Genomic DNA, 9,964 nt, shown 5'->3' with positions numbered 1-9,964 from the left:
CTTCCTCTCCTAACTACCTTAGGAAGCTATTGGTTTCCAACGCGCGTTCATTCTTTCTCTCCATGTTTCGATCTCTAAGTCTCTCAACTACACAACCCCTTTTTCCACTCTGTTACCAAATGTATTTACCTCACACACCCGCCGTTGCACCCCATGCCGAGCTCTCTCTCTCTCTCTCTCTCTCTCTCTCTCTCTCTCTCTCTCTCTCTCTTTCTCTCTCTGTATGTCTCAATTGACCTTGCTCTTTCTCGGACAAAAACGATATATCACCATGTTTGAGCCCAATTCGACGTATTCACATTGTATACTCTCTCACGCACATTGTCTATCTAGGTCACTCTCTCCAACCAGTCTCACTCTTTCGATCGCACGACGACCCTATGTGATCGATTGAACTTGCTTCCTCCCACGCACAAAATATATCTACACGTCTGTGACTGGATCATCTCTCAAGCTCTATCTTATAGCCCTCACCCTTGCCAAAAGCTCAATCAGACAACATCTCTCCAGAGCATATATATCTGTTCAATGAATGTCGGACCACACTCACTTTGTCTCTCTATCTATATATCTCTCGATTGACCTCGCTATCTCACACCGTATCTTCCACGCATTGAAGCTGCCTCTCCATCCCTCGCAAAGCCGGAGCTATTTACATTGTGAGGGGCACTCCAACCTTGGATTAATTTGTGTAGGCATTTATTCCGGTCGGTTTAGATTATATTTTCGTAGCATTCGGCCCACAACTACTCCAAACACCGTTGCAACCCCTGCAACTCCGCTAGTTGATTTCCCTCTGGCTCAGTCATTGCTCTCTCGCATGTCCTTTCTCACCTTCAATGTCGCACCATGGTATTACTGCAAAAAACTCTGTTGTTCTCTTTAATTATTATAAATAAGCTACAAAACTACACAGATAGTCCACTTGGAATGGAACAAATTTCGACCCACAAATTAAAGTGCTACAAACTACACACCGAGGGTCCCACATGTCATGAAACAAATTTGGACCCATATACAAATTAAAAAATAAAGGACGAGGATCGAACATGCGACCGAGCCTTCAAGCCGCACGTCAATAGGCAACATACGTAGAACAACAATGTTTGTTGTACCCCCCTTTGTTCACATAATGTTTTTATATTACCATAGCTTATTTAATGGATAACATGTAATATTATTTTTAGTTCTATTGGCCTTCACTTACTGGTGGGTTCCATGTGTGCTCTCTCTCTCCTCCCCTTCTGCGTTTAGATGCACGGGCAAACATGAAGAACTCGCGAGCGATGTTGCCGTTGACCATATCTGGAGATGTTCACAAGTCACGACACCAGTTTCACATACTAGCAGCACTAGTCAGTGTGTACGTGCAATGCACGTTAATTGGAAGTATATTAAGTGCATGCGGATATTAAGTAGGATATTATTTGCGTGTTATTATGTGATTAGCACTATTTTTGGCATGAAATTAACTGCACGCTAAACGTGTTGAGCGCTCGACATTGAAGCAGTCTAGGTCGTTGGATGAGAAGGAATACATGTGGTTGATGACATTTTATATTTAAGTTGATACGGCTCTAGCAGAACATTCAATCGATCAAACCATAGATTTCGTTCAGTCTGAGTCCGACTATAAATTATATGACGATCGATATAAAATAAACGGAAATGATAAATGTTTGGATTTTAAGCATGGAAATCCGAACGTTTTTCATGGCAAAGTTAGATTACGCGGCGGCGGCGGAGGCGTCTTGCAGTGGGAAGTGACCGACGGCTCTGTGTGTCATCGGGCCACTAACCGACGGCGACGGTGGCGTCTTGCGCCGTTGTTGGCATACTCCTGGACGTTGGCCTAGCTTCAAGGGAGGCCAAAATGTTCTGGACTTCGGAGCGAGTCAACTGGCGGGAGGAGGCGACTGGCGTTGGTGCAAGGAAGTGATCGAAAGCGGCCATCGATGCCGCTAAGGGGGGCACTGGCACCCGTGCGGGGACAGACACTGTCAACGGCGTGGCGGAGACATTCATGTGCACGGGCACTGGCAAGGGTGCGCACGTCAGTGCATGCGTAGGCGCATGCGCTGGTAGGTGCACGGGCACCGGCATGGGCGTGCACGTCAGTGCACGCCCAGGCGCATGCGCTGGCAGGTGCACAGACGCGTGAAAGTCGGTGGGGACCTCGTGGAACCCCGTGGGATCAAGCTCGGCGACAATGTGCGGCTCCCAGCCCATCAATGCCACGGGGATGGGCGCTGGCGCAGTCGGGGTGATGGGAGCCGGAACGGGACCGGGGACAGGCGCGACGTCTTCCTGCAAGGCCAGTTCAAGCTCATCCCAAAGCGCCTTACATTCTTGAGACTTCGGCTGGGTGTCTTCCTCAGGAAAGTGGAAGACTAAGGGAAGACCATCGTGATGCGGCATGTCGTACGTTTAGGTCAGGCTAGTTGGAGGTAGATGACAGGAGAATCGGGGAGGAAGAGAGAAGATTGTAGTGATACTGGGTAGTGCAGGGTTGATTTTAAACTGCGGTGCCTGCGACATTAAAAGTGGGAGCAGTTGGGACGAAGGTGGGTGACGGAGCCTGGTCAAAGGGCTCGCCTCCCGGTGAGCCTGCACAGCGGTTTGCTCGCATGCCTCCCTGTGAGCCGGCGCAACGGTCTGCTCGCACGCCTCCCGTCGACTCACACGCTTGCTCGGACGGCACCTGCCGATGAGAAGCAGGGACTTGTGGCGGCACGTAAATGCCCAAGGTTTCAATAGTGAAAGCGTTCGCCTTAACGTGATAGGTCTTTGTTCCAAAATACCTTGGCTCTTCATTTGTGCAACTTGACATAAGCAGCTTGTCTCAAGTTGAAGAAAAAACTTACGAAGTAATATTTGTTCCATATCACGTGATCATGTTCAGTTTCAAGAATTTATGTTCACTTTTGGATTTTCTGAAATTTAAGATCCAGGATTCAAAACAATATCACAACCTGCATCATGCAATAAATTTTCAAGCCGTACATCTGTCCTGTTGTATTTCTTAAGAAAGGATTTGTTCAAACATTTTGCTTAGTTAGACTTCAGACAAGTTATATATGCAGAGTAAAAGGATAATCCCTCCGTACTAGTGCATTGCCTGGTATATTAACTCAAGTACTAGGCACGAACAAACGGGCTCAATTCTGTGCTGATCCTGGTGTAGTAGTAGTAGTACTAGGCAATGCAGTTGACGGGTGACCTTGACGAGCGGCGACCGAGGGAATTGAACCGTGCTTGGCACGGTATGTAACGTTGTCTAGTTACTAAAGCATCCCTCCCTTGTTCATCGGTAGTTATTATGGACCGGGGACATGAGGGGAATTTCCTAGGGCTGGAATTCTGGCTGCCAGATATTTCGACTTGATACACTGAGGCTCGACTGGTTGGGGTTGCCTAATGTGCGTACCACGCACGCCACCGAAGGACAAGAGCCTGGTTTTTTTTATTTTTTTATTTTTTTAGGATCAACGCGAGCCAAGGTCTGGCTGGTACACCGTTGGGTCCTACCATTAGAGAATAAGGAAGGAACGTTTTAAATTGCCGAACGAATCTATGTGTATTATAATACCCATATTTTCCTTGCAAATACTAATCTCAACATGGTAATTGATTTATGACAAGTTGTTGAATTAGATGAGTTTGTGATATAGTTGTCACACCCTAGCTAGTCGTGCATCAGAGTGTGTGCATCATGTTTAAAATTCCATTTAAATTGAAATGGGGATTGTGAAACCCTCAGAATCATTTCTGAAAATGACCCAAATAAAAATTTCTCCAAAAGGGTCCAAGAAAATGCTCATGTTGATCTCTGAAAATATTGGACAGAGATAAAAATCAAACCAATATTTTTAGTGGCTCATGGACATTTATTTTGGGCATTTGGAATTAATGCATAAATATTTGCTTTGGAAATATATTTCTATATATATTAATATATGTCCAAATATTATGCCAATTATAAAGGAGCTCTGGAATAATATATCTAGCCCCTGAAAAATTTGGCATAAGTTAAATAAATGATTTAATATATTATTTAAATCAAAACAAATGTCAGAAATTAGAAAACAGAAAAAAAAATAAAAGGGAGAAGCTTACCTGGGCTCCTCCACTGTGCAGCCCATCCAGCTGGCCGGCCCAGCGTGCAGGCGGCTCAGCCCGCCTCCCTCCTCTGTCGTCTTCGTCCCGACAGAGGGAGGGGAGTGTGGCCGGCGCGCGCGCGCCACCGCGCCACGCCACCTCTCTCCCTGCCTGCCTGCCCTCCCCTCCTCGCCTCGATGCCCTGGACGACGCCACGCCTCCCCCCTGCTCTCTCTCACTCGCCCTCGGCTCTTCCCTCCTCTCCCTCGCTCTCTCTCTCACGGCCGAACACCACCGTCGCCGCCGTTTGCCTTAGCAGCCGTCTCCGGCCACCCCTCGCTCCTCCGACTAGCTCAGAAGCTCCGCCTCGACCTCCTCTTCCTCCCCACCGCTCCACGGGCCTCCAGAAGCCCTGCATCGCCGCCACGTCGCCGTTCCCCTCCTCGGACTCCGACCACCGTCGCCGTCGATTCGCCGTCTCCAGCGCGTCCCCGAGCCCGCTTCGACGCCCACTGCAACCGCGGTGAGCTACGCCACCGTTTCCCCCTCTTCTCCCCCTCGTTCCCTCACCGTAGCCTCCTCCCCACCACGGCCGAACCTCCGCCGTCGCCGAGCTCGCCGTCGACGCAGCTCCGGTGACCATTTGGTCACCCCGGCGAGACCAACGAGTTCGTAAGGCTCCATAGAGCATCCCTAGCGCCTCGCTTCGCTCGCCTTCGAGCTCCAACCCCGTTTCCGTGCACGACCGAACTCCGGCGGCCGCAGCCGAGCTCGCCGCCGTCGACTCCGGCCACCTCAGGCACGGCCACCACCACCGTTCGACGCGCGGGAGCAAGAGCTCTCCAACGAGCCCAAGAACGGCCTCGCCCGTGCCCTGTAGCGCGATCCCGCATCGCGCCGCCGTCTCGGGCCTCGCCGGCGTCACGTCGCCGGTGGGTTTGACCCACTTTGACCACGGCAGGAACCCCCCTGAGTCCCTGACAGGTGGGCCCAGCCCTGTAGCTAATTAGGATTAGCGCTAACCACTGTTAGTTAACCCCCTGACACTGACCAGTGGGCCCCAGCGCCACTAATTAGTAATTAGGATTAATTTAACCCTGTTTAACCCCCCTGTCACTGACGTGTGGGCCCCACACGTCAGGTTTGACCCCAGACAGCCGCAGTTGACCACTGACGTCATGCTGACGTCATGCTGGCGCAATAATTATATTTCTGGATTTAAATTAAATCAGGAAATTCCAGAATATTATTTAAACTTCAAAAATTCATAACTTTTATTCTGTAACTCCAAATTGGACAAATTATATATGAAAAATGATCAGAAAAATCCAATCTATCCATCTGTACTATTTTCATGCATGATCAAACAAGTTAAATTGATGTTTTAAGCAGAACAAGGAAAAGCACTTTAAAAGGCCATGTTTGAGTTTGAAATTTGAATCTTTGATTCAAATTTGTTCAAACCCTTCTTGTTTTAGTTGCATTAGCCCAACACACTCATATTGCCATGTTTCATGCATGCATCATATTGTTGCACATTGTTTGGTGATGGTTGTGTATCGGTGTCCTTTGCGACAGGTTCTGCCTCCGAGGAGTACCGTGATTACCCTAACGAAGAACCGTATCAGTGCATCGAACCATCAGGCAAGCAACCAACCATTTGATCATATCGATACAACCCCATGTTCTCGCTCCTGCTCTCTTTTACTGCACTAAGACAACACGTTTCAAACTGCTGTGTGCTACGGTAGTTGAACCCATTTCCTCTGCATGACCTGTCATTGCCACAGTAACTAGATGAAACCCACTAGCATGTGTAGGAGTTGATTGAGCCATATGTATGTGTTGTTCCTACCTTGCTATGCCTGCTATGCTTAGAGTCGTGTCAGGTCTGGTTCATCTGGGTGATGGGCTAGAGTGAAATGTTTATGTCGGTAATGAGAGTGGTGTGGTGAACACGATTTGGTAAAGGTATCGATGAGAGGCCATGTAGGAGTACATGGTGGGTTGTTTCATTGAAGCCGACCTTAAGCACTGAGATCTGTATGTGTGATTTAAGAATCAGCTACTACCATGCATTGGGCCCGAAACCAATGGACCCTCTCGGCTTCTTATTCACCCTAGTTCTCCGTCCAAGAGTTGCAAGTAGTTTCTGGTGTTTGTAGCCTACTGGAGGCCGTGGACAGCGCTGACCATAGGGGTGGGCTGTGATGCGGTAGGTACGTGGCACGGTGTACCGAATACCCGTTAGGTATCTCGGGAACCCTGTTCACATCGTTCGGGGCCGTATGGGAAACCTCGGCCGGACTCCCTGCGGATGGAACCTGGATAGGCGATAAACCTGGACTGGAGGCTTAGGTGATTAGGTAGGTCGTGGCCGACACCCACGTTGGGCTTCCGCTTGAAGGTTGCCGAGTACATGTCGTGTAAACGACGGTAAGTGGTGAGAGCGTGTATGAAGAAGTACACCCCTGCAGGGTTAACATGATCTATTCGAATAGCCGCGTCCGCGGTAAAGGACTACTTGGTTGCCTATACAGTTCATAGACAAGTAAATGGAAACTGTTAAAAGCCTCAAGATAAGTGTGAGTGCCGAGGATGGCTCTTCCATAGGAAGACGGAGGTGGATCCTCGGTAGTGTATTGAAGTGGTGAGTAGTGGACTCGTGTGCGCAAAACCATTTCAAGTTGGAGTATCGTAGGATAGTCTAGCCAAGAGTCAAAGCTGGCTTGCTGCAATAACTCCACCAACCCTTCTTGATAATATGCATGTATGTAGGATCTGATGTAAGTCTTGCTGAGTACCTTTGTACTCATGTTGCTATAATTTACATTTTTACAGAAGACGCTGCAACCCCTTCTGATGGGTTCTATGTAGACGTTGACATCAACGAGTAGGCTAAAGACCCAGGTGGTGACCCTGAGCTTGTGAAGGACCACATAGTATAGCTAGGCTTTCCAAGCCTCTTTTATTTTATTAGTTGTCTGTACTCAGACAAGTTACTTCCGCTGCTGGTTTGTATGACTGTATGACTTGTATGTTGGGTCGTGAGACCCGTACCTTTGTGTATGTTATGTATGGCTCCCTGAGCCTTAAATAAAGTACTTGTGTCGTAGAGTCATGTTGTGATGCTTCGTTGTATTTGCACATATCGAGCATATTGTGTGTATGATTGAAATGCTTGGTATGTGTGGGATCTGACTATCTAGTTGTTTATCTTTAGTAGCCTCTCTTACCGGGAAATGTCTCCTAGTGTTACCGCTGAGCCATGGTAGCTTGCTACTGCTCTGGAACACTTAGGCTGGCCGGCATGTGTCCTTCTTCGTTCCTGTGTCTGTCCCTTCTGGGAAATGTCACGCTTTGAGTACCGGAGTCCTGTTAGCCCGCTACAGCCCGGTTTACCGGAGTCCTGCTAGCCCAGTGCTACAGCCCGGACCCACTTGCTGATGACCGACACGTTCGAAGCTGGGTCATGGATGCCTGTCCCTGTAAGTCCGTGCCACTTTGGGTTTATGACTAGTCATGTCAGCCCGGGCTCTTTATCATATGGATGCTAGCGACACTATCATATACGTGAGCCAAAAGGCGCAAACGGTCCCGGGCAAAGGTAAGGCGACACCCGTGGGGATACCGTGCGTGAGGCCGCAATGTGATATGAGGTGTTACCGGCTAGATCGATGTGACATCGAGTCGGGGTCCTGACAGCGTTGGCATCAGAGCCGGACTGCCTGTAGGTTCTCCAAGCCAAACTGGTCGATGTTGAGTCTAGAAATTCTTTAGTTATATGTAGGGGAATTGTTTGTGGGTTGGAACGTAAGGCTCTTTTTACTCCTTTATCTTATGATATTCTGATCTGAGTCAGTCCATTCTTCCACCGGGGTTTAAGGAATTAGGACCTATTCTCTCTATCAGGATCACGTGTTACTAATCAGTAGTACCTTATAAGTTTGATGGATACAAGCCTAGTTCAGTTCTACTACCACATTATGTTGTTAGAATGGATTCAGAACTTTGATATGATGATGTTGAGGGTGTACGAAGTCCTTTGCCAAATGTCTCAAATCCTTCTTGAGCATTTACAGCTGTTATGCTGCCGAAATTTTGCTAGAAATTCTAATGCCTTTGCATTATGATTGTGCTTTGAGATGGCCACTCGCGACCTCAATCAAGTGGTTCGCCTGACTCGATGCCTAGATGTACCCGGCCATACTGCCAAGTTGGTCAGGGTAATGACTGAGGCTGGATACCGCTGGTATCCTGAGTACATGGTCGAAGAGCAATTCTGAGACTTTAATCAAAGCCAGTATCTCTGCACTGTCAGGATATTTCCATCTTATCCTGGATCCACCGAGCCTCTTCACTGCTCTTATGGACTCGGGGTTACCATTGAGATGGCTGTGCAGGACGCCGCCTACTCTATGATGACCATTATGCGAGTCAGATCTGGTATATTTCGGGACTCTGATTTCCGGTATATGCCAGGATCACTTCCGGGAGCACAAGGGTATCTCCAGGCTATCTATGCTGACCCCACTCAGGAGGATTCACGGACTCGCACCACTGCTGAGATGCTCGAGGATAAGGACCGTGAAAATCGGGCCTTGAGGTTAGAGCTCTTCAATACCCGTGCTGACCACTGGGCCACTTTGACTCGGTTCGCACCGGCGGTGCAAGCTGGATATTCAGATATGCGCGATCTCTATCCTGTGAGATCTGCTCTGCCAGACGTGATGGTTTGGCGTGATGTAGGAGGCATCACCCCACCTCGCGGTCCCCGCAGGCCACCGTCTGTTGGTCCAAGGCCTCATCCTAGCCCCTATGGTCCACAAGCTCCGTGAGATCGTCTGTTTCCGGATGATCATGTTGAGCTTCCAGGCTATGGAGGTGACTTCTACGAGGACTACTACGGATCGGTCTGAGTTAGTGGTAGTATCACTAGTTCGCACTAGCTGTGTCGTCTATCGTCCCGCGTGACTCGTGGGATATGACCTAGTTTGTACTCTTTCCGGAGGTGTAGAAAAATAATGTATAGGAGCTTGGGATGCCTCCGATGAGATGTAATCCTCTTTTCACCGTAATAGTACTTTGTTTGGTCTTGTACTAAACCCTGTATGGTGTGTATGACGATGGAATAAAGAAGCAGTTTCTGTATCTACCATGTCATACGGATGATCATCTTGCATTCCGAGTTATTCCTTACATTTTGTATCCTATGTTGGAATTTTATCATCCTGACAAATCGTTGTCTTGTTTACCTAGGATGGTCAACATGCGCGCTAACCCTGCTTCTCAAGAGCAGGCCGAAGGCAGTGAAGCCAGGGATGCAAATCTGCCTCATCCTCCTTCACTAGCCGAGGTTATGATGGAAGCTGAGAGAAACAAGCGGGAGACCAACCATTTGTTGGAGCGTATTGAACAGAACACAGCACACCATCAGAGGACTAACGTGGTGTCACTCAGTGATTTTATCAAATTACATCCACCCACGTTCCACCACTCCGTCGAGCCTCTCGACGCTGATGACTGGCTTCGCAGTATCTCTCACAAACTGCGTTCCGCGCTGGTAGCGGAGGCTGACAAGGTCACCTTTGCTGCATATCATCTCGAAGGCCCCGCCAGTCTATGGTGGGAAAATTATGGAGCCATGCGCCCGGCGGGCCATGTCACTACTTGGGCTGAGTTCAGTGAGGCTTTCCGTGAACATCACATTCCGGAGGGTCTCATGGACCGTAAATGTGAAGAATTTTGCAGTTTCACCCAAGGCCGACTTTCTGTGGATGCTTACAGCAGGGAGTTTGGTAATCTCGCACGATATGCAACTGAGGAAGTGTCTACTGATGCCAAGAAGCAAGCAAGGTTCCGTAAG

Source organism: Triticum dicoccoides, chromosome 5B, assembly GCF_002162155.2.
Source record: "Triticum dicoccoides isolate Atlit2015 ecotype Zavitan chromosome 5B, WEW_v2.0, whole genome shotgun sequence".
Lineage (NCBI taxonomy): Eukaryota > Viridiplantae > Streptophyta > Magnoliopsida > Poales > Poaceae > Triticum > Triticum dicoccoides.
The sequence above is the reverse complement of the archived record's forward strand: the minus strand, read 5'-3'. Positions refer to the sequence as shown.